Source organism: Crocodylus porosus, unplaced genomic scaffold (genome assembly GCF_001723895.1).
Source record: "Crocodylus porosus isolate Cpor-Errol unplaced genomic scaffold, CroPor_comp1, whole genome shotgun sequence".
Classification (NCBI taxonomy): Eukaryota; Metazoa; Chordata; order Crocodylia; family Crocodylidae; genus Crocodylus; species Crocodylus porosus.
The window spans coordinates 409,101-434,499 of NW_017728947.1; the positions used below are offsets into that span (position 1 = coordinate 409,101).

Consider the following 25,399-nt stretch of genomic DNA (forward strand, 5'->3'; position numbering starts at 1 on the left):
CAGTTTCTGTTTGGGGGGGGGGGCGATTCTTTGTGAGTTAGACAGTCTGTGTCCTGTGTCAGGGTTCCCCAAAAACATGGAGCTGACAGGTAACACGGCCTCTGGGGGACTCCCCCCTCCCAGTCACTGACTGGTATTAGGCTGGGCATGTGCCCCCCTGACTCAAGGCACAAGACACCCATGCAACTGGGGTTGACACCAAATTAAATATAGCTGTGGAGGGGGTACCCTGACTCTAATTTGAGAATCGCTGACTTGGAAGATGCAGGCCTTGCAGTGGGGGCACAGGGCAGGCCATTGGTAGACCTGACAGTGCAGTGGTCTGCTGTGGACTGTGTGTGGTCTTGTGGAGGCCACTTAGGTCCCATGTCCACAGTAAACTTGCCATGTTCCAGAGCAGCAGTATCAAGCACGATATGCTGCTGTGGGGTAGGATTCTTTCTAAACTAGGAGGATGCACCTGGCTAAATAGCCTGCACCCCTCCCACACGCTATCTAAGCATCACTGCAGGGACCCAGGCTTGCAGTTCAGTAAGCAGCCTGCCCAGACCACCATAAAGCACACTAGAGAACTCTATCTGGGATATAGTCAGCTCAGTATGTAAACCTGACTTTCTCATTCTCTGTCTTCCCCTCCCACCCCCTCTGGCTCCATTCTCCTTCTGTAAACAAGGATAAAGCTTCCTTTGTCTATTTAGAGAAGCTGTCCACAGCAGGGACCGTCTTTTACCAGAAGTATGAACAGTGCCTTGCACAACAGGCCCTGCTTTTCTTATACTCTTTTGACTGGGGCCTGCAGGTATTCCCAAAAGTAATAATGCAGTGTTGAGGAAGAGAGGCTTTTTCAAGGAAGTGAGTGCTTTCCAGTCTTCCAGCAGAAAAGGCCAGCTTTTATGGTGAAGGGGTGTCTTCCCATGTGTCTTGAGCTTCAGCCTGGGAGAAAATTCTATGGTGGCTCAGCAGGATCTGGGACAGAAGTTCAATAAACCTATTTAACCTAAATCAGTTAAGTCTGATGCTACCTCCATCCAGGTTTATCTTAAGCCAGTTTCAGCCATTTTGAAAGCAGTTTCTGTGCACTGAACTACTGTTGTGTTACACACTTGAACCAGTTTCTGAACACTTATACTGATTTGTGTGTAACTTCTATCCCTAGCCAAGATGTCACACTCCATGGGCCCGGCATGCCTTTAAATTCAGTCCAGTGTCCCTCAACCTCCTTCTTCAACTTTGTTCTGATCTGAAAAGGTCTTGAGAGATTCAATCCTACCTGCCCCCTGCAAATACAGAGATTCAAGCAGGGTTGAAAAGGAGTGGGTGACTTTGCTCCATCAAGGAAGGGGATGTGTTGGGGAGTACTGATACCCAAACCTAGAAGAGGTTGGAGAAGGGATCAGTGTTTCCCCTGGCAACACCTTACCCTGAGACTTGGGTCCATGCTTGAATCTGCCTCTTTCCCTTCCTGGTTGGCACTGCTTCGCTAAATGTTTCTTTTCTCCCCTCCTACCTGTGAGGGTCTGTCTCCCATTTTTTCTCTCCCTGGACAGTTGCTGCCTATGGACCAATAAGCAGTGGTGTAACTATGACAGGGTAACTGCCCCAGAAGCCAATTTTGGGGGTGGAAGTGGAAAAAGGATGGCTGCTGTGTGTGATTGTGAGGAGGTAAGAAATTGAAACAATTACAATTATGTGACCTTAATTGTAATCGTGGTGGCAACCAGAAGTCATTGCTGCTCCCATTGCCCAGTCATATCCCTATGCTGCTGCCAATAAAGGGATTTTTCTGTCGGTGATATCTTTTGGACCAGTTGTATGGTTGGGATAAAGTTAGACAAGCTTTTGAATGCAAGGATTAATGGGCAACCTTAGACCTGATGAAGAATGCCCTGCATTTTAAGCTTGTCTAACTTTATCCTAGCCATGCAGTTGGTCCAATAAAATATCACCCACAAAAATCCTTGCTTCCTCTTCTTAGTCGCTCAGGGTCAGGTCAGCAGGTGGTCTCCCATCCTTCAATGATATCTCAAATTCTACACAGAATCTCTGTCCTGAGGAACAAATTGCAAGGGAAATAAAAACCTTCCTAGATTTAGTCTGTTTTAGGAATCTAGGCATGGCTTGTTGGGGATGGCTTGGTCTATGGCCTGCCCTAAGATGAAATGTGGCAACCATTAATTAACCTGTCCCTTGCTGAAAGGAGGGGAAGCCTGGGAATTTCCATGCAGAAAGCAGATTACTACCTAATGAGCATAGCTGCAAATTAATTTTCTCCCTCCTCACTCAAACCTGCAAACCAAAGAGTTTCCATCTCAAAGCTGGTGGTGGATTCAGTCCCCTAAACCTACCCCTGAGGCAGAGAGGATTAGACAAGGGTTTCTTTTTGTTTCAAATTCTTGTGTGGAGGCACTTTATAACACAGAAATATTTAGACTGAAGTTTAAAGGGGATAATAGAGGGATGAGGTAATATGCCAGTCATGACATGATTAATAGGTTGCTCTTCAGAAAGCCCTTTAACAAGCGTGTCTTAAAAAAAAAAAAAAAAAAAAGCGCTGAAATCTGGAGGCTGAAGAAGTACATGCCTTATGGCCATGCAATATTAGTAGGTAGGTGGGATGTGGAGGTGCTGAATGCCATAAGTCAGGGCAGTCCAACTTCTGAGTGACATGGGGCTGCAGATGCCCAGGCTATGCACAGCACCACATGTGTACCTCCCCCCCACCTGCCACTGCACCATGAGAGCCTTCCCCATTGCACTGTGGGGGCCCTTGACCCATTGCAGGACCTCCCCCACTCAGGGCCCTAAGACCTGATGCAATGCATGACCCCTCCCTCACCATACCATAGGAAACCCTGATTTGCCACAGCACAGGGGTCCCCAGTGTGCTGCGCGGGCTCCCTATACTGCTACGTAGCCCCACCATGTGTCTGCACAGGGTCCCTAGGTTCCTCTGAGCCCTCTGGCCATGGGCTCTCTCAGCCCTTTGGGCTGTGCTATCTCTCCTGCCCCCGGGGTGGGGGCAGGCAGCAGAAACTGAAGGAGGGAGGGGAGCATGGAAACTCTGGTGGCAGCAGCAAGAACAAGATGGGGGGTTATATGTGGGCCAAGAGCCCAGGGGCTGCATGTGGCCTGTGGGCACCAATTTGGACAGCCCTGCCATAAATTATTGGCTAAATGACATCTAATATAACAATGCTTGTTATTGGCTAAATGAAGCCTGATGTGACAGCACTCGCCCAAATACAGGCAACCCCAGACTTCCAGATACTCTGCATCAGACCCCCACCCTAACTGTATGAGACTATTAATATACAGTACTTCAAGGCTGGGAGTATTTACCTCCTGTGTTTTTGGCTTGCCTAGTACCTTCAACTAATCTCTCAAAGCTTTTATCCGTAGCCAAGAGGGATCTTATTTAACTCCCATGACTCCTAGAGCTGGGTCTTTAAGAGAAGCACCCAGTTGTGCAGCTCATGCTAAAATCACCAGAGCAGGCAGCACTGGTTGTATGTGAGGAAAGGCAATTTGTAAAGTCAGCTTATGTGGGCAAGTTCATGCAATCTTCACAAAATAGCTTGCAAGATCAAGGCCTTTGTTTTGAAGACAGCTGTCAGAATGTATGGGACCTGCTTGCAAAATGTACTCTGTCCTTGCATGAGTTGTATTAATTTGCTCTGTTTTATTGGGATTGAGCAATTGACAGATTTGCTTACGTCTCTACTAACAGTTGTTTGGCAGTCAGTGCCTGGAGGTAAGAAGGGTGAACTGGCTGTCTGATGTCAGTAGAAACTTCTGCCTTAATGCCAAGCTAATGCAGGTGTGGTGGGAGATCTCCAGAGGCAGTATCTTGTGTGGATTTCTTTTGGGAGGGAATATCTTGTTCTCCAAAGATGCCAGGCCTGGGGCAAATCCAGCTGACTTCACTGGGCCTTCACATGGGAGCAGCTTTTGGCAGAAGCTGTGAAGCTGCTTGTCTCTTGGTATCTACAGTCCTCTTGCGTATTGAGTTACTCGCTTGTATTATATCAGGATAGGGTCTGTGAGACACAGTAGAGTAATATCTTTGTTGACTTGACACGTGCCAGATCAATGCTTGGGATCTCAATATCACACTGTTAGGCAGGAGGGCGTGACACAGAATTATATACACAAAATATTCATATGAAAATTGTTGGTCTGCACACACATCCATACACAAACACACACTTGGGCAGCTGCATGTTGGTGCTTGAGATGCTTGGTGACTAGGAGAGATTCCAGGAGCAGCGTGGGGAATGGAGCCAGGAGCAGGGTGAGGAGCTGGGACAGCAGAGAGGCTGGGGGCTAAGGCAACAGAGAGGCTGGGATGGAGATCAGAGGCAGCAGGGAAATGGGAGTGTTGGAGGCGGCAGAGAGAGAGAGACGGGACGAAGATCAGAGGGGCATGGAGCAGAGATTGAAGCAGGGCCAGGACTGCAGTAAGACAGAACCCAACTCAGGGTTCCAAATAACAGTTTTATTAGACAGAAAAGGGGTAACATAATATTTGGATTATAAATTATTGGTTCCTGCACACACAGTTAGGCTCACGTACTTACGCAATAGTAGCAGGGGAGAAACTGCTTAGTAGAGGCATTGAGATCAAGGGGTATAGAAACAGCTCAGGTCCCTTGTTTGGAGGGGCGATGCAGGTGATAGATACCTATCCAGGCTGAGTCGATTGTTGATGGCTAGTCATGGTCTTCTCCAGCAAGGTGTTGTGCAGAGGGGGTTCGCTGGCAGGACCTCTGGATGGATAGGTGGCATGGTGTAGTGCTGGTCTGGATGGAGAAGGCATCCAAAGGAGGTCACACTCTACCACCCCTTCATAGAGGTGGGCTACCTGTGACTCTAATGGGGAGGACATGCCCAGGCAAGGGCCAGTCCTGCTCAGATGAGGACATGTAGTTTCATGTCCTCATTGTCTGGTGGGATACAATGGTGGAGCTGCTGGTTTCTTTTCTGTTCGTTGTTTCTTGGAGGGTCTTTCAAATATTGGGTTTTGTCTCTGGTTCTGGGAGTAGGTCTGTGGTTCACAGAAGCAGAGGTGACTTCCAGCTGTCATGATTGCATTTATGCAGCTGCCAGTAGTAGCTGCTTTTTTTTCTTTTTGTTTCTTTCTTTCTTTTTTTTTTTTTTTTGTCCTCTGCCTCCATACCCCAAGTTGGCACCTGGGGCAGTTGCCCCCTTTGACCTGCCAGGTGCCCCCTCTGCCCTGTGGTTTCAAGAAGAGTCAATGCAAGGCAGTTGTAGGATTGTTAAGCTGATGGTCCTGTCATTAAGTTGATGGTACGGTTATTCAGTAGGAGCTATTTTTAGGCCTGCTACCATTATGTCCCAAGCACTCTCATTCACCCAGGAACCAATTTACATGGGAGGTGTGGTAGGAGTCACAGTTAAAACACAATTCGATAGGGTGTGCCCAGGCAGGGGACACAAAATGGAGACTTGACAAGAGGAGGTGGAGACTTAACATTACTTTGGCTAACTTACATATAAACAGGCCTAAATGATACAATATCAATATAAAACAGTAAAAATGAATACAAATATAATAGGAATATAATATAAATCAATAAAAATCAATACCAAAATAATGGCACTATTTACAATGATACATGGACAATATAAAAGGGGCTTGTTACAGTAATGGAGAGCTTATCCTATGATCACAACTATGACTTATCACAGCTACTTATAAGGAATAGAGAGGGTAAAGAGAAAGTCAGAAATGGTTGGAGAAGGGAGGGAATTATTTTTAAGTTAAAAAAAAAAAAAAAAAAAAAAGGAAACCAACCCCAAAACAACCAAAACTGGGGGTTTTGCTACAGCTTGTGGTGGGACTCTTCCAAGCTTCACCCTTGAGAGTCAGTAAAGGGAGAGGCTGCCCAGATGCATGTGACTGCATTGCTGCCTCCCTCCTTAATGTCCTTGAGCTTGGCTTCTCTTCCACAGGGCATGAAAATCTCCCTGGGCTTGGTTAATGAACAAGTGGCATCTATGGCATCAAAGGGACAAAATTAGCCTTTCACTCCTAGTAAAATGGACAGAGCAGGAGACCCTCCCTCTTAAAGGAATGAGAACTCAAATGGCAGAGCTGTTAAGGATATGAGGAAGGCAAGGTCCATTTTGCATTCCAGGATGTCTGCGTCAGGTTGCCTTTTTGGTGAAGTTTTCATGGAATGTGAGGGTTAAACATTAAATGCTTTTTGTTTTTTTTTTAAGGAAATAAAGTCTTGGCAACTTGGGAATTGAGAGAAATGAGGAGGGAGAAGGAAAAATGTGTGTTTTTGTGGCCTTTCCTCTGGGGTTTATTTTTAGTATCCAGTAACTTTCCAAGGACAGCAGTTTCCCTAGGCCTTAAAAAATGCTTATGCTATATTATCTTATTTCAATTAGGAGCCAATTTTTTTCAGCAGCTGTGCCTCAAATTAGCCCTGTGACACTCTGATCCCCTTCCTCTGTACCTTCTGCTGCTCTGCTTTGTGCTCTATCTGCTACTGTGATGCTTCCCGGCTGCATGCCATACAGAGGCTTCCCATGCCACTTGTGGCATGTGTGCTGCAGGTTGGCCACCTCTGTCTTATTTAATATAGAGGTGGCTCTCTATATATAGAGAGAATTTAGCAATGCATCAGAGTGTTATATTCTGTAAAGGGGAAGGTACTGTAAGAAGTGAAGGGTTGGGGACTGACATTATCCTTCACTCTATTGCAGTAATTCTCAACTGAGAGATCCTTTTAAGGGTTATTTTCAGTATGATCACTGTTAGGTGTGCAAACACTTGCACTCAATTCTCAAGATAAACCCAGCTACTTCAAATAGGAATCCAGAGGGTCAAAACCATTTTGCCTGGTTGTGGTCTGCTGGAGTTCTTTGCCGCCGATGAATGCTTTATCATTTTTCTGGGTTGTTGGTTATAGCTGTGTTGGGCTAAGGACGTAGGCAGCCAAGATTCTTTGCGTAAATGTGATATCTTTTATTAGACCAACTGAACAGTTGGAAGAATTGTTCTTTGCAAGCTTTTGGGCACAAGCACCCTTCGTCAGGCATAGGGAGAGTGCATATTGGCTTCTGTTCAATCCAGGATAATGCGAAACACCACCAGACTCTCCGTATGGCTGAAGAAGGGTGTTTGTGTCCAAAGGCTTGCAAAGAACATTTTTTCCAACTATTGAGTTAGTTTAATAAAAGATATCAGACCTCGTGGTAAAGGTGATATCTTTTATTAGACCAACTAGATGTTTGCAAAAAAAAAAAATGCTCTGATTGCAAGCTTTAAGGCATAAGCGCCCTTCTTCAGGCATAGGAAAAAAGACTGGAAAAGTTATCCTAGGTAGAAATAAAAGAAACTTGTGTGTGGGGTTGAAACTTTAATTTCTACCCAGAAGAACTTTCCCAATCTTTTCTTCTATGCCTGAAGAAGGGTGCTTGTGCCTGAAAGCTTGCAATTAAAGATTTTTTTTTGCAAACATCTAGGTAGTTTAATAAAAGATATCGCCTCTACTGTGAGTCCTGATTCTTTTTGCCTCTAGTCTAGACTCTAGACCAATATGGCTACAGTCTGGAAACCTAATAAAAGATATAGGCAGACAAGGGTCATTGGGTAAATCCAATACCTTTTATTAGACCAACTCAAATAGTTGGAAACATTCTTCCTAGCAAGCTTGCGGGCACAAACACCCTTCGTCAGGCAACTTATACCCCTAATAAAGGATACCGAAGAACCTTGTCTGCCTTATTATTTTTCTGTAGTTATTATTATTCTTTTTTTTAATGAGGTGCCACTACTTTCAGAAAAATGATTGAGGGGATGGATGCGTTGAGTCTATAAAGAAATGCAGAGCTCTAGAACTCCTGGTTCAGACATGATACCTTTTATTAGACCAACTGAGAAATTGCAAAAAAAAATTATTTTTTTTTCCCTGCAGAGGTGTAGGTTGTGGCCGTGTTGGTTTAAGGACATAGGCAGACAAGGTTCTTTGGGTGAATCTGACATCTTTTATTAGACCAACTTAAATAGTTGGAAAAAAAAAACTTGTGAAAGCTTGTCAACGTTCCCCCTCGCCCCCCCCCAACTATTTAAGTTGGTCTAATAAAAGATGTCAGATTCACCCAAAGAACATTGTTTGCATGTTCTGCAAGCTATTTTCTATTTTTCTGCAAGCTTTCGGACTCACACGCCCTTAGTCAGGCTCAGGCAAAGTTCAAGATGGTAAGAAGTCCCCATAAGTAGGAAATCAACTTCATTTTTGCACAGAGGGAGCTGAAGCTGGAAAGAGGAGAACCACTGCTCTGCTCTGAAAGCAGCCCCCTAGGTCTGTGTGTGCCTGGCTGAGGCTGGGGGTAATAGTCATCATCTCCCACTAGGCGTCTCTGGATCTGAGTTGATTCAAACAGTTAAACACGACGGAGCTGGGGATGGGGAGGGGTTTGGAGAGGCGGCTGCAGAGCTGGGCTCTAGGGCTGTTTTCACTTTCGCTGCAGCTCGCAGGGTAAGAGGCTTGGTACTGCCCTGCCCTGCTCCAGCCCTTCCTTGGCACCCGGATTGCTTGGAAAAGGTAAAGAGCGGTGCCAGGAACCCCCTGATCCTCTTGTGTGTGTGTGTGTGGGGAGGGAGGAAGCCCACCTGGAGCAGCAGCAGCAACAAAGGAAGCCCTCCCCTCCTCCCCCACAGCCCTGGACTTTGTAGGGGAGGTTGGATGGGCCTGAGGTTGGTGGGGCAGACAGCAGGGGGTTGCCCCGTGTTAGGGATGGGGGCATCTGTAGGGAGAAGCTGGTTGCTGTACTGTAGGCATGACCCTGCCACCCACCTTGTCTCTTGTTTAGATGTGGAGTGAATGTGTGTGTGTGAGGGGGAGGGGGGCTGAAACTCTTCCCTTCTTCCCCCAACAGCCCCCCCCCCCAAATTGCTGGCTTGGCCCCAGGTTTTTCCTTTGGCTTTTGGGAAGGGATGCAAAGAAATGCAAAACCACTTGCGTTTGGGCTGACGCTGCATTAGTCTCCAGCTTTTGAGTTGCGAAAGTTGAGACATGAGCCCCCTCTGCCTGCGAATCGATCTCTCCCAAAAAGTTTGCTTCCCTGCTTAGAAGAAATGCAAACATCTACAATCCTTGGTTCCAAAATGATACCTTTTATTAGACCAACTGAGAAATTGCAACAAAATTTTTTTTTTCTAGAAATAATACTTCCCAGCTTAGTACAGGTCATATCCTGAACAGCACTGAGGTGGTGCCTTTGAGAAGGCCGGGGATCATTGCCAGGCAGCATTTGTGATGTTCTTGAGAAACCAGAACTTTAAAAAAGTGTGTTTGGATCTCAGTGCATCAGAAAAGGCCCCTGCCTGGAAGAGCTTGTAGTCAAAGGCCCTCCACCTCCAACCGAATCAATTTTTTTCCTGTGGGGGAGGGGGTCCTCTCTGATACTAGTGTGGATCTATGGGAACATGGCATCACCTTTTATTTGTTGAGAAGCAGGACCTTTTCTTTCTAGCCCCAGACCAAGGCCTCATAGCAGTAAGGGCTGGGAGCAGGTTGCACTGCATACCTATATCATTAGGAGCCTTTGAGGCACAGGAGCCAGAGAGGGTGGTTGTTAGTGGGAGGGAGGGGGAGGTCAAAGAAGAGACCTAAAGGGAAATAGCAAGGTGTCTTGCAGAGAGTGTCAGGGGCAGGGGGGTGGGTGTTGTAGGAACCAGATGAAGGGAGAAGGTATGGGGTGTGATATGGAGACCAGGAATAACTGAGGATAAGGAACCAACTTCAGCTTCATGATTGATAAGGAGACAGCAAGGCAGAGAGGTGGAAGGAAAAATGGCATATTTGAGGGTGGTGAAGGGGAGAAGAGATGCAGGGAGAGGCAGTGCTTTGCAAAGCCCTTTGGCCAAGTGTCAGCTGGGTGGTTGTATGTCTTACATCAGTGGAGTAGAAAAGCCCAGTTTCTCTCTAGGCTCTTATGTGGCCTAGGTCAGTGATCCTCAATCTTTTTTGTAACAGAATCCATTTGTAAACATCAATAGCCAGTCCTGACCCAGTGTCCCTCACTCCAGCCCCCTTGCCCCCAGCCCCCCAACGTAGGGGCAGGGGGGCCCCAATCAGCCCCTTGCAGGCTGTAACTGTGCTAGCTTGCAAGGGAAAAGCCACAGTTTCCCGTGTTTTTCTGCATTTTTAAAGTCTGTTTATCTATTTTTAAAGTTTGTTTGGGACCCTTTCAAAATATTCTTGCAACCCACTTGGGTCGCGACCCACAGGTTGAGAAATACTGGCCTATGCTGTGCCATTCTTAGAGGTGATGATTGGAGGCAGAAAGCAATTAAGGAACTAGCTCAAGATCTCACATACTTGCAATCTCCTGAGGGCTCCAGAAGCATAATCACAAGATCAGCATGAGTTGGCTTTCTAAAACTGGCCTACACTCTATTTTTGCACATGTCGAGGTGGCTTCCCACTTCACTTGGAATTTCAAGGTTTGGCTAAACTCCGCCTCAACAGAGGGACTGTGAGTATTCCTTTGATTTTGCTGAATAGCACTCTTTCTGTTGTTTGTTAAAGGTTCCCTTCTATAGAAAAAAGATTTGGTTGGCAGGCTAATAGATGAAATCTTTGTAGAGAGCTCTGGGCTGAGCGAAGAATGAATTCACCCTGTTATGTCCTGTTATTCTTTTTATCTTTGTGCTACTCCCTGCTTCCCACTTCGAAACTGGGTAAGAGCAGCCCTGGCTGAAGATTACTGTAACGTCGCAGTGTTGCTCGACATGCATAGTTTTTATCCAGCAGCCTTTGTTCCATGGCATCTAATGAAGAGGATTATCTGTCTTCAGAATGTCTTGATCACAGAAGCTGCTCTTGATAAGAAATCCAGCTTAATATAGAGGGTTGTATGTTTTTGATGATGAACGCTCAGGGTGTCTTATGAAACTCTTTACCTTACCCTATTCCAAGTTTTTTTGGTTCTGGGATTTCACAAATTTTCATGAACCCCTTTTAGGACAAAAGGTGTTCATGAAAGCGGTGTTCCAGAGGTGGTGCTGTTAGAGATGGCAGCCGTTTTATCAAAAAATCCTTCTGCGACCCTACTATCAGAAACTGTCTTCTAAGATCTATGGTATTTGTATGAATTTAAGTTCTAAGAGGCCGTCACTGTGACAAGACGTCTTGATAATAGTAGAACAAAAAGGTGTTTTTACTTATCCCATCAACATTAAGATTGGACGTCTTCAGTCCCACAAAACACCTGCTTATGATGAAGGGGGCATAACAACTTGCTGCTGAGATGTCTGGTTTGTGGTGAAGAGAAGGTCTGGACCACATGCCACGTGTCCATGATCCTAGGTAGGACTACTGAGTGGCAGTGCAACACTAGTGGTATGTCTGTCGCCATGGGCCATTAAGGGTAATTCAGGACAGATTGGGTGCTAGTTTTGTGGACCAAGACTGATCTTAAAATCTACTTTAGTTTGTCAAATTAATAGAAGTTCACAGATTTTTTTGAGGGGTAAGAATTTACAATCTGTCTTGTAAAGGACAGGTTTTAGATTTGATTTCACCCAGTGGTTTTGGCAGAAGAGGGAAGTTATATCAGTGGACCCTGTTGAACCCATTGGTTTGTGACGAAAGATTCTGCTGTGACTGGGAAAGCTAAGCAGGCATGGTAGCCACAAGGACTCTCTGACACCACCATGCTTTCCTTTGGTTTCAGTCCAGTGTCCTTTGCTTCCTGACATGAAGCCTTTGCATTCTTTGCTACATCTTGACTGACAGTGTAGTCTGCTCGAGACACCAATGTGTTTTAGTGCCATGTGTATTGGTTCGTGCCCCACAGGCTTGAAAGGCAAGAAGGGGTAAGACCAGAAGAGTTTTTGACTCAGAGTGGCGGTGATAATTTTTACCCTCAAGGCCTGATACACAGTCAGCTGAGCCTTTGCTGAAGACTGATCTCAGGAAGTAAATGGGTTGTACTATTTCTTTTAGTTTGTTTAAGATAACTTGTCACCTACAATAGCTTTTATCCAGAGCTCTCCATTGTGTTCTCAAGCCTTTTGTGAAAGGCATTCACTCACTCTTGCTCTACTTAGTTCAGTTAGATCCCAATCCTTCCCTTCCCTTGCTAGCTTTGCCTCCTGCTGTAGGCACTAAGGTCTCCCTTTTCCCTTGGTGTTAAGAACTTTCTCAAAAGGGAAGTCTGTTTTAGTTCAGAAATGCTTGTTTTAATGGTCTCCTTCACATCTGCATAGCCTACAGTGCACTGATGGGGCAAAACAAAATTAGCATAGGTCCAGCCTGTCTTCCCAGGGGTAAAGAAACCACTGTATGGGCATCTTATGCGCAGCATTTGTCCCTTATGATATCTAAGCAATCCACAAATATTTCAACTTCCCAGAATCCCTGCAGTGAGAGAGAGAGAGAGGTATTGTCCCAGCTTCATAGGCGGGGAATGTGAGGCAGATAGAACAGTTCGGCTGTAACTGCTGCAGTGCGAGAGGAAGGATTAGAGTGACAGAAATCTTGTCCTGGCCTCCACAGTGGTTCTCAGGCAGCACCACTGTTCTATTCATGAATGGCAGCCATGCTACATGCACCGCTTGCAGTGTGGCATCCAATGAGGTGATGTTTCATTGATTTAAAATGCAGCATGATTTAAAGTACAGCTGTCTTGAATCAGTCATGATTGCCAACCAGCCCTGTTCTTTTGATCAGAGTAGTGGTGGTGACCTTTGCTGGCACAACCGGCTGTGTGTGTATGTGCACCCACTTTCACCTACTAGAAATGACTTTCAGAGCCTGAGCTGAGTTGCCCTACTCCCACCTCATGCTATGTTGATACTCAGCTTTGCCTCTTGAAACTAAGGCACATGCAGTCTAAAACCTTGGCTCTGCAAGGGAAGTTTTTGGCAGAGCTGCCTTTGGTTTGCCCTGAAGGGTGTGAAGGATTCTTTGGTATGTGGGTGGAGAAACTGCCATCTTTCTTTGCAGCGTGAGAGTGTTAGTCGTGGGTGGCTGTTGTAGCGCTAATATGATCCCCTTGGGGGCCTTCCAAGAGTCGTGTTGGATTATTCACTGCTAATAATAAATAATAATTGCAGCTTGACTGAGGTAGCTGTGTGCTCTGTGTGTACGTGATACACTTAGTAACCATGCATGCTTTCGCTCTCAAAGTCGGTCCCCTTGTGGGTGTCCTGAAATTGAGGCACCTAAAACAAGTCAACAGTTGCTTCCACAAGCTTTGGGTGTAGTTTTCCTGAAATGTCCTCTACTTAGTGCAGCGAGTGGGTGTTTTGTGTTGCTTTGAAACTCTAGCAGATTTGCTGTTGACACTTCTAGCTCCCATGCATGATTTCGTTAATGGATAACAGGCCGACCTGCCAGGTGTGTGTGTGTGTGTGTGTATGACTCATTGGTGCTTCCTCATTTGTCATCCAGCTGTGGTCATGTCTCCGCACAGTGCCCCAAGGCCCACTGGTATGTGAGTTTATACAAGATGCATTGTAGTAGGCGGTAGAGGCCATTGGACTTGTGATGTGGCTCTTCCCATAGCTGGCATCCAGAATCAGAAGGGTAATTGTGCCGGTCGTTGAAATCAAATGGGAAAAGAACTGTGCTTACATGTCCCCCACGATGCTGTCTGCAGCCGTTGCCCTGAAAAGGACTCCTCCTAATCTCTTCCCCCTCTGCAACTGTGTTATGGGCCAGTGGCCTTCTGCTCTCTAAGTCTGCTTCAAATCTCTCTGCCCAGATACTTCCAGTTGCTCTTGCATCTGGAACACATACTTTAGCACAGGCTTGTCCAACATACGGCCCGCAGGCTGCCATGCGGCCCGCCAAGCCATTTTACCTGGCCTGCGGTGGCGCCGCTGCTGAGCACGGAGCTGCTGCAGAGCGCGGAGCCGCCACCATGGAGTGCAGAGCTGGCGGCGAGGTGAGGTGAGCCAGCTGGCAGCAAGGGGAGGGGAGCTGCTTACCCCTGCGGGGCCAGGCTCATCAGTGAGGGCTGCGTGGCACAGGGCTGCCCCAGCTGCACCTGACTGGACGAGCTGGAGACAGCACGTGCAGCTTCTTCTCTGGCTCTGCCCCTTGCCCTGGCACGTGGTTGGGGGAGCTGCAGCATGGCCTGCGCCCTGCCTGCATGCATGGTGTATGGAGGTATGAAGTAAGTTCTTGTGTGGAGCTGGGGGCGCCTCAGGGCTGGGCCAGGGCTATGGAGCATGTGGTTGCTGGAGCTGGAGCCAGGCTGGGCAGGAGGCAGGAAGAGCCTGGCCCAGAGGCGCTCTACTTCCTGATCTGAACTGGTGAGGCTGTGGGCCCCAGATGACACCAGCATGTGTTGCACAAGCTGCATGCTGTGGAGGTGGGCCCCTAGGACTCCCTCACTGCACGGGCTGCTCCAGCAGCATGCAGACCCCCATCCTCAGCCATGCAGGCTACATTTGCAGGACATGGACCACTCCTCCCCACCTCCCCCCCACAGGCCTTTCGCCTTTGCACAGCAGTGGGAGAGGCCCATGCCCTTATATATTAACTGCTTGCAGACCCCATGTAGACTGTGGGCAACATCCTGGTCCTTTGTGGGCCACATGTGGCCTGCAGGTAGTCAACTGGGCAGCCCTAATCTAACCCAACCACAACTTCCCTAGGCACATTTCCAGACCCATTTCATTGTCACTTCCTGCAACTTCATTGGTGTCAAAGGTCACATGACATCACTTCCTGATGTGACACTACTTCCTGTGAGGTCTTTGAATATGGGCCCACTGGGTGATAAAAAGTTTGTGATCTGGCCCCACATTCAAAAAGGTTGGATACCCCTGCTCTAGCAAGTCAGGTTAGGGAAGCAATTGAGGTAAGATGGCTGGCTGCATCCAAAAGTCATACCCTTCCTTCCTGTCTAACCTCAGCCATCCCCCTAGGCTCCCACTATGCTAGCCGGTCAGTCCTGATGCTTTTGAAAATCTTGATGTCCTGTGGGCTGAGAGTGGATCTCCACTCGCCCCCAAAGCTCTGTCAGCTGTTGGACTCACCGTAATTTTCTCTCATGGCTCATTATGTTTCCCTGCCCCAACTTAATGATGTGACAAAGCCAGAAGAAGCCCAGCAACATCTATTTTGTCCAGGCTTCCCCTGCCTTCTCTAGGGATGGAAATCTGCAGGTCAGTTATAAAGCCCCCACCCAGGCAGGGTCCTTTCCCCTTTGTGGAGAAATATGCTACAGTAGGTCATATTAGCAGTTGGTAGGGAAAGACCCACAGGAACTAGGAATCTAAAGCCATGCCTTAACAGACTGCAGTGAGGCCCTTATTGCTGTATCCCCTCTGGCACTAACTGTGATCCTATCCAGCCCTGTTTACAAGTGTCAGCACTATATTAGGAACATCATTGACAGTGTCCTCTTCCTGTGCCCTTCTGGTGTCTACATCCCTGCCAGGAACCTGCTCTGACCAGCCAGCCTTTTGGGCTCTTCTGCTCATGATCTCAGCAGCCTGACATGCAGAGGAAGCTATTTTGATCAGTCATAATAACTGCATGTCCTGACTGCTACGCAACAAATTACAGCTAAGGAAAGGCAGCTGGTCTGCGATCATGAAAAGCCCTGTAGTGATTCATGCAGGTGTAAGGATCTACATATTGGTGCCCCAGTCATGTTCCAGATGGCTAAGCACCATTCATTTTCACCCTAAATTCCCCTCTTGTCAGTTCAGCAACTAAGATTTTTCTTGCCTGTTGTAAAAAGTCATGCAACACTGCATCTCTGCCCTACCCCTGAAGTGGCTGCATTTTAGCTATCTGATGAGAATACCCTGATACATAAATGTGCTGCTCTTTGGAGACATAGATAGACACTTGTATGGGGGGTGGTTTAGGCACGGATGATCCTGCTTTGACCAGAAGGCTGGGTTAGATGACCTCCTGCAGCCCTTTCCAGCCCCATTTTTTCAGTGATTTTTAGATAATGCAGGATACACTTCAGCTGATGTCTTGCACCTGGTGCACGACATGATAGAGGACTAAATGGAGCAGTGTTCTGATCTGATAGGGCATTTTTGTCTGTAGGGTAACATGCACAGTGGAGGTTGGTGACAGGAGCCCTGTGGGAATTGGGGCCTACTGGCACCTCTTACACCTAAAAACCAGGTGTTCTGCACCACACGCTTGGCAACACAATCCACCTCATTAAACACAGCCTGTGATTTATTATGCAGTAAGCTGTAGGGTGCAAGGCGCTGTGAATGCAAAAAGCACGTGGCAGTTGTGAGAGAGGCACTTTTCCACTCCAGCTGGGTCCCTGTAGGGGGGATGTGATATGGGGTGGGAGGAAGGTATGGTACAGGGAGAGAAGCAAGAAGATTAAAGAGGGCACTAATCACTGAGACACTATTCCAATCTGTTAAGGAGGAAATGAGAAATGCAATAGATGAAAGCTGAGGTGGGGGGGGGTGTTAGTCAGACCTCTGGGTTGACCTTGGCAACAGTATCTATGCTAAATAGGAACAAACAGAGACTCCTGTTAGCTGCTTTTTTTATCTGTTGTTGGTGCTGAAGCCAAGTAGCAAAGTCCATACTTTCCATTCCCTCCATTCTTCCACATTTTAGCTGCCTGAGCTGTTCCTCAGAACTGAGGGTGGGTACCTTGTGCCCAAAAACTTATCTAAAATCTCTCCTAGCTACAGAGTTGGTCCAATAGCCTTGAGCATTTTTAAGAGAATTTTTCATGTTTCAATCCAAATTGGGCAAATCAATTCCAGAACCATAAGTGGCCCTGCTACCGGCAAGCATCCTCCACCCCACCTGAGCCTTTAGACGTTCCCAGATCCTTTGGTGGGCATCTTACGTTCAGGCCCAAGTCCAGAGTCTTGGGGTTTCGGATGCCCCCAAGTTTCACTTGCCCTTATCCATAAGGCTGCAGGAGCAAGCTAGGGAGGAGTCTCCCACTTCCACAGCCATAAGCATTTCTGGGTGAAAGGCACATACAGTCAAGAAAGGTGCTGCTGCTGAATTTCGGTCTACAGTCCCTCTGGCAGGTATGTGTTTGCGGGAGTAGGGTGGGCTGGGCTGGGACAAAAAGAAGAATTCCAGAAACCTTTCTAGTCTGTGAGGCATTTAAAATCTGAGTGTGACTGGCTCTAGGGAATATGGATCAGTCAGGTTGTGTTACAGGGTCCTGCTGCATTCCTTCTTTGTATGGGAAGCCTGGCTTGCTTTGCAGAGAATGCATGTGTCATTTTGTGTAAGGTGGGGAGGAGTCTCCCTGATGATGAGGGTAGTTCAGACTAGTCACTTACAGGCTTGGTGGTGCCTCATTTGAAAATAATTAGCTCCTGTGAGGGATGTTAGTAGGAAGACGAATCCATATGCTGCAGAGACCCTTGTATGTGCCAGGGCTTTGAATGCTCCAAGATGCAATCGGAACAATTTCCTGGACCTCTTGGCTCCTCAATTCCTAGAGCATTATTGTTGCGGTATGTAAAGCAGTTAAGTAACTCCATGTGGCACCAAGTAACATCATAGCAGGGCTTTCAGAAACTTTTGGGATCCATTGCTAGCAATGGGAATCAAAACTCATGGCAGCGGTGGTATCTTGTATTAGACCAACTAGATATTTGCAAAAAAAATGAAGATTCAGCAGCTGACTTGGCTGGGATCTGCCATTTATCCATTATCTTGTTACACAAAACCCCTTTAAATGTGCAACATACATACCTTCTGAAGGGGTGCTGGGTTAATAATGGGATCTGGTGCTTTTATGCTGTAAGCCATTCATTCAAACCCAGTCCAGCTTCCAAGCCAGAGACCAAGGACTGAATAAGCAAAGGAACTAGACTCACTTCCCAGATTTTGAGCTGGTACCTATTGCTTATTGTTGAGACAAGCCAGTGGAGAAGTGTGAGAAATATGATGCTACTTATCTTGTACCTCTTGCTGTGGGTCCAGGGAGGTTTGGTAGAGTCATACAACCTCTGTGCCTCATTTCCTCGGTCACCTTGGTAGAGTCATAAAACCTCTGTGCCTCATTTCCTCGGTCACCTTGGTAGAGTCATACAACCTCTGTGCCTCATTTCCGTTTGGAAATTAAGGATAACAATGCTTGCTTTCTTTCACTCTGACTGTTGTCTTGTCTAGTTAGATGGGCAGCTCCTTGGGGCAGAGATGGTCTCTTTCTCTGGTATATGTAGTGCCTGGCACCTTGGTGCTCTAGTCTCTGATGGGACCTCTAGGCACTGCTGTAAAAAAACTAGAATCTAAGGATGTTAGTCTGGCAGCTTTCACCCATGCTATATCCTTTGAAAGGTGGGATAAAAGTAGCCAGAGGCAGGAACGTTCGCGTGGCTTTTGGTTTCAGCTTTATATGTGGTGTGGGTCATATTTTTAAGCATGGCTAATTAGTGACACCCCCACCCGTTTCCCCTTCTAGGGCATGCAGAGTTGTGTTTTCAAAAGGTACTCTTGTCTCTAGTGAAGGAAATGCAGCAACAGTGAGAGAAAGTGTTTGGCAGAATGCACATGCTGTTTGGAGCCAGGCTGTAGAAACCAGTCCTGCCACCATTTCTGACATGCCGCCCAGCGGCCCAGGAAGCAGTGTACATTAGGTGCCAGGAGCCATGAGAGTGAGTCATGGGCTGTGAATGTCTGTAGCTCTTCTTAGCCTCCGCAAAATCCATAAGTGAAGCATTTAATGTCCATCCCCCCCACTTGCTATGGTGGTATTATGATGCAAGTGCACATTTTGGAGCAGCAGGTTTTGGAGCTGGAACTGCTGTCCTGGCAGGAATCTGATTCATCTCACTCGCTCTTTGCCTTTTGGGGGAACAAAATGAAACAAAACATCCAGCCTTTAGATTCCCCCCCCCGCTGGTTCTCTCTGGGGCTGTGGGTTTATTTATGAATGAAAAATAAACTCTGTGGAAGTACAGGGACTTGTTTGTTTGGCTTTGGATTCTGCTGTGGTGGTGATAGATTAGGTTCTGGAGCAGGAGAGGAGGTCGTCAGAGGGATACTGAAATATTTTCTGTATTTTTTTATTTTTAAGTAAAATTTTTCGTGTCCCAGATCAAGTTAGCCAGATCCGTTCTGAATCCTTTGAATCATTCAAAAACCTTATGTGGCCCTACTACTGGCAAGTATTCTCCAGCCCAGACTTTTCAGCCTGGGGCTTCAGATATTTCCAAATCCGTTGGCAGGTAGGTATCCTATGTGCAGGCCCAAGCCTGGAGGTTTGGGTTCGGATGCCCCTAAGTTTAGCTTGCCCTCAGCCTTATGGCCACAGGAGCAAGCCATGAAGTCGGCACGTAGTGGATATCCTCCTGCTAGAAGTTGGCCAGTGGAAAGCTAACTACAAGGCTCTCGTACAGAGTCCTGTCTGCAAGCAGACAAGGGTACACCCTCCACTACACAAAGCCATTTTAAAGCCACCTACTTGGTCAGGGTACTTCTCCCTGCCACCTTCATGGTCATGGAAATATATGGTGGGGAAGAGCCTGCGTTTCCCCCTCCGCTAGGGCTGCAGAGCTCCACTCCCACCTCCTTGTGGTCCTAGGAATGCAAAGTAACGCTGAGTCAGCTCTGTTTGTCCAACAGAGACCACAGCTGTTAATGTGCTCACCCACCTGTGGCCTTGTGTATACTGAGGATTTGCCACCCAGTGATGCTATCCCAGAGCGGATCTTATGAACTCCAAGGGTCTGTGAGGATACAGCTACTCCAGTGGCAGAAACCAGGGCAAATCCTATGCATTCCCTCCCCTTCCTGCAAGCTCTCCCTTGTAGACCAGCCCTTTTTCTGTATTTTGGAAGGAGGAATCACAAAACCACTTTCTGAAACCTGGACACTAGTTCTGTTTTTCAGAACGTCCTGCCAAGGAGAAGCCATGAGGGAGAGCTATGGAGCTGACCTGTTGTAGGAACCCCACTGTGCTGAAACGCAGGCCCTGGGTTGTATAACCCTCTGCACGGGAGAGTTTCAGTGGTATATGCTCAGATGTTAATTTTACCCAGTACAGCTATGCTGGTAGAATTGCCTATGAGGATGCCATTAGGTCAGTTCTACCCTGGAGGTGCTTCTGCTAGTGCATCTGTGCCAGGCCACGGTTGAAGAGTCATGGTCCCTGACTGACGCTGCCATAAGGACAGCTGTTATATAGTCCGTGCCACACAACTGCATATTTTTGGGACCATGTATTCATCTGATGTATGTACTTCTGATGTATGTACTTTTAATACAGAATAACCAAGTGCCACAGCACCTTGGGGTGCCTTGAGATCCTTTCAAGGGTGTTATAAGGCGCCATGCAATGTTAGCACTATGAGGTATGCAAACATGACTCACAAGATAAGCCCAGAGATTTCAAATAGGGATCCATAGCGTTACCAGCACTCTGACCCATTGTGGTCTTTCTGAGTTCTTTGCAACAGAAGAAATGTGCTATTATTTTTCCACAGTCAAACAATGAATAAAAAGTAAGAGCTGGCATTTGCCAAGGGATGTCTTGAGTTTAAAAAGGTTGAAAACCACTGGAATAAATCCTCTCAATCCCTGTCAGTGTTTTGCTATCAGCAGTCCTGAAACCAGGTTCAGTTATTTTCAAGCCTCTGAGAGGAGCACTTTGATAGCAGCTTCCTCTTCACCAGGTCTGGTTCCAATTACTGTGCCTTTCAGAGGAATAGTTACATTGCAGAGTAGACAATTGGGCCAAAAGATGCTGGGCACTCTGTGCATTTGATATGCAGGTAACTGCTTTGTGCTGTAATGCAAGTAGGTAACAGATTGGGACCTGCAGTTTGTTTTGCAGTTAAGCAAATTAGGTACTTATCAGATATGTATGTAGAGGGGGACTGTGCCAGCAAACCTGGGCTAGCTTCATTTGCTTGGAGACTGGTTTTGCAGTATCAGTGAAAAGTTATCCATATCTGGGCCAGCAAAACTGGGCTGGATTCATTTGCTTGGAGGGACTGTTTTTGTGGTACCAGTGAAAAGGTATCTATATCAGGGCCACTGCATACTTCTAAGCCTATACCAGTAGATATTACCTTGTTCTAATATGGAGGTTCCTATTTTTATGTTGCTTTGGATCAATAGTTAAAAAGAATCCCTGGAATTAAAGAGTCTGCCTAGGCAGTTGCAGTGAAAGTTTAATTGACTGGTATAATTGTACTGGTATAACTGGGAATACTTCCTCCGCATGTAGAAAAGGTCTGAGAGTATGCTCTATCTGTGGCTCAGGGGAGTCAGTGCATGGCTACTAGCCAGCAATAGCCTTGAGCAGAGAGGTAGCTAGCTATGTTAGACTGAAGTCAGGCAGGCAGAAAGCAGGGCAGAGTGGCACTTCATAAACTAATTCGAAGAGGCATGAGCTTTCATAAGCAGCAGCTTACTTTGTCAGATGCTATGAATGGACCTGCCAGGGAGCATCTTCATGCTGAGATCTTTAAGGCCAGGCGGATAGACTACATCACCAATTGTTTCTGCAAGCCCTTGAAAGCCTTGGGGAATGAGTGGGGAGCAGATGGTGAATCCATATGACCTTGGGTGGTTGCCCCATTGGCAGTCTTGCATTTAGCACTGATACTTTTTAGGAACATTGGCCTAAGAGGCCTCTTCTAGTCCTGCAAGTCCAGTCCCCTGCATTTGCAGGCAATTGTTAACCCAAGAACCTCCCCAAATCACTACTTAAGCCCTCTCACACACCTACCAGGCACAATACCTAAAACACCAAGAACGCCCTATAAGATGCCACATGTCAGGGGTGGCCACTAGTAGCATGCATGCCTCTGTGTGTGATGCATAGCAGATCATGGAGGGGCCAGGGAGCACAACAGCAGAGGGCTGGGAAGCATAAAGCAGAGCAACAGTTTGTATAGGGAGCACAGGACAGAGAACAGAAAGCAGAGCAAAAGACTGGGAAGTGAATCAGAGTGGTAGTCAGAGGGTGTGGAGCTTACATTTTGGCACATCTGCCAAAAAGTTTGGCCCCCATTGCCATAGCACATAGCCTCATTGCCACTGCAATAACAGGGGAAGTAGTTGGACTTAAAAATATAAGACATTGGCTAAAGCTATTCTTCAAAGAGTCCTAGAAGCAACTAGAACCAGCCTCCAGTGGTGGATCTTCCACCCCATGATGTACTTGCATCAAATGGGGAAATGCTTCTGGAAGATCTGTTTTCATCAAACTCGAAAGATTGAGCTCAGTGCAAGGAGTAACTCTAAATTTTCTGCTGCCTGGCTCCTCCAGGGTCAGCACTAAATGAATGTGGCAGTGGTAACATGACATCTGAGAGGAATGATATTCAGAGCTTGCTTGATTGGGCTATGGGATCAGGTGTTTCCTTGCTCCTGTTTTTTTTTACTATACACTTGGCACTCAGCCAGCCAGTAATTCCCTTGAAATGGCCAGGGCCTCCCAGCAGCTTATTCACATGCTGATCCTTCCCTCTGATGTTTGCCAGCTGCTCTGCAAACAGCTGTGTAAATGGTTTTGGTGGAGTCTTTAGAGTTTGCTTCAAAAGCGAGAGCGTGTTGGGGGAGGGGGTGGACTCTTTATTTTTTAACCAGAGGCTAAAATCATTTTGGCTCTGAGGAGGATTGTTTTGGAGATGGCTTCATGTGAAGTTTTGCTGGGCAGTGTTCAGTGTTGCTGTTGTAACAACAGGGCAGGGAGGGACTGTGGGCTCCTACTGACTGGACTTGCTGCAGGAAATGAACTATCATTTAATTTGCCCTTGAACATGCTTACTATTTGATCTGCTAAAGAGTAAATGATCTCAGCTGTGGGGAAAGAGGGAGCTCTCCAAACCTGCCTGACAGTCAGAAGTGCTCAGAGGGCTTGAAAACGAGTCCTCAAGAGAAATGGGAACCAGGACATAGAGACGAGGGTGGTGGGGAAGGGGGCCTCGGTAAGACATCTAGCTTCTGCCCATGCTCTTATTCTGAGAAGTTAAGAAATCATTAGTTCAAAGCATGCCAACACTTGGTCTGGGAGTCTACATGTCATTCCTGTAAGCCTGGGGTTGGCAACCAAATGCCGTCAGGCCGGATTCAGCCCACAGAGCCATTGGAGCTGGCCCACAGACCGGGGTGGGGGGAGCTTTCATAACACTCCAGCCATGGGGAGCTTTGTCTGTGACAGCAGCCAGTTCCTAGTACCAGCCTGGACCTGAGCAGGTTGTTTCATCCCACTGCTGGCCACTGCAACCTGTGTGATTGCTGCCACGGTTCCTAGCACTGATGTGGCAGCACCACTGAGGGTGTAATGGGGAGGTATTTTAACAAAAACTCTGTGACAATGCAGCCAGGTTCATAAACCCAGTTATAATAATGGTTGGCCACTTCCTCTAGCTATATTAACTAAGCTGCATAAAATGCCAGCTCAGCTGTGTCTGTGCCAAGACCATACTTAATTCTTATGTTTGCCATATACTGGTAGCAATTTGATCATAACAGTCCTGGGGACTGGGAACGGGACTGCCCAGTTCTCATCTGCAAACTACCTGTGGATTGGGTGCCACACATGACAGATGCCCTATTTAAGCCAGTGCAAGCACTGTTGCTACCATTGCTGAAATAATATTGGCAGTAACAACAGCAGGGAGCTTTAGGCTAAGTGTGGACAGTCAAAAGCCTGAGGCTGAATCAGTTCAATCTTTGCAGGTTAGTCTAAACTACACAGATTAAATTGAAACAGAAGTGAACAGACATTTACTTTTGATTCAGGAAATGCAGCCACCTGCCTGCAGTGGCTTGGCCCACTGGGGGGTGCTAGAGCATGGCTTTCTGGCTGTGTGTTCACTTCTTTTTCCTGCTGCCCCCAAGGTCTCTGGGATATGCAGTCCAGACTTACAGCAGCAGGACTCTGCAGGGTTGCTCACCACCTCTTCTTCCTGCTTCCAGGTGCCTCTGGGATTTGTAGTCCACAGTTGCAGCTAGCAATAAGTTTGAGCAGGAGAAGGTGTTTTTAACCTCCCCCATCCCTGGTCCCAGACCCCAGCTGGGGTTTGCCTGGGGGGGGCAGCCGGCCCCCCCCCATCAGCCTGCCCTCACTGCTCCAGACAGAACAAAAAGCCCAGCCCAGGGCTGGAAAGCATGCTGGGATGCTGGGGGGATTGTGATTTAACTTGCAGCAGGAAGGGGGCTGGGACAGAAGTTTCATAAACCAGTTTGACCCAAATCAGTTAAATCCGATTCAACCAGGTTTCTCTTAAACCAATTTCAGCCATTTTGAAACTGGTTTATGTGCACTGAGTTTCTGTTCTGTTACAGGTTTAAACCAGTTTCTGGTCACTTAAACCAGCTTATGTGTAACTTCTGTCCCTAGCCTTAGAGACAGAAAGCATCCCTCCAAAGGGTTTGTCTCATCTGTTAGTTAAGCCTGACCTAAAGCAACTGCTGATCCTAGCCATGACACCCCCGGCTTGCCCTCTTTCAAACGCATGCCGGGCATTGAATTCTAGCACTTTGTATGAAAGGCATGTATTGTTTCTATCCTCGGCCCAGTGGCTAGTGAAGTGGTTCCTGTGTATAAATAATGTAGAGTGCTTTGAGATCCCTCTGGATGAAAGGAGCTTTCTTTCATACAAGAGGATGTTGTTCCACACAGAAGAGTTTCCATTAATTAAGCATTGAGTGCTCCTCTCTTCATTGCCTCCCTATTCTAACTGCAGCCCTGTCATCCATCCTTGGCCTTGGGGCAGCCTGGTTTGAAGGTCCCATTGCTTTCCAGAGGAACTGGCAGGAATTCCTGTCAGGATTCAGCACATGTTGCAAAAAGGGATTTTTATCATTTCTTGGAATAGGCTTCCTCACTTGCTTTCAGCTTTCCCAGAACTGCTGTGTGCAGGTTTGATGCAAAAAGTCAAGGTGAGGTGTATCACTTGAGATCAGGGACAAGGGCATCTTTCATCACTGTGCCAGAAGGTAGTCTCTGCCTGAAAAGCAGACAGTCCAAATAGATGAGCCAAAAAGCAGGGAGAAAGAAACAGAGCAGTGAACTGACTTGTTTGATATCATACAACACTTCGGAGCCAGAGACAGGAATCCAGGTGTGCAGAGTCCATGTCTAGTGTACTGTCCATTAAAGCATGCTGCTTTTTAAAGAGTGAGGGGAAAGTGGGGGAGAGATTTGGCTCAAACGCTGCTTCACATTTGTCCCACATGAGATGAAAACAAAGAATTTTTATAGTAACTGCCTTGACTGGTTTCAGGCCTTGATCACACCCAGGCATTTTCCCAGCCCTGAAGGCACTGGTAGTTGGACTACTGAACACATTCTAACTAGTTGAAATGAAAAACAATGATCAGCGTTTTGCATCCTGGGCTGATGATCCCCTGTCTATGGGGAAGGAGCCTGGGAGATGGCACAATGCAGAGCTTCCTTCGAAGGTGGGACATGGGGTTTCAGG

General features: G+C 47.0%; 1 protein-coding gene across 2 annotated transcripts in view; it reads left to right on the forward strand.

Moving 5' to 3' along the window:
- Positions 1–8,464: 8,464 nt before the first annotated feature.
- CD151 (CD151 molecule (Raph blood group)) overlaps positions 8,465–25,399 on the forward strand; it is a 57,797-nt gene continuing 40,862 nt past the window's right edge. For both annotated transcript variants that reach the window (XM_019551397.1, XM_019551398.1), the window contains exon 1: positions 8,465–8,579. The gene's annotated coding sequence lies outside the window, so the exon portion shown is untranslated. The remainder of the gene's footprint in view (positions 8,580–25,399) is intronic.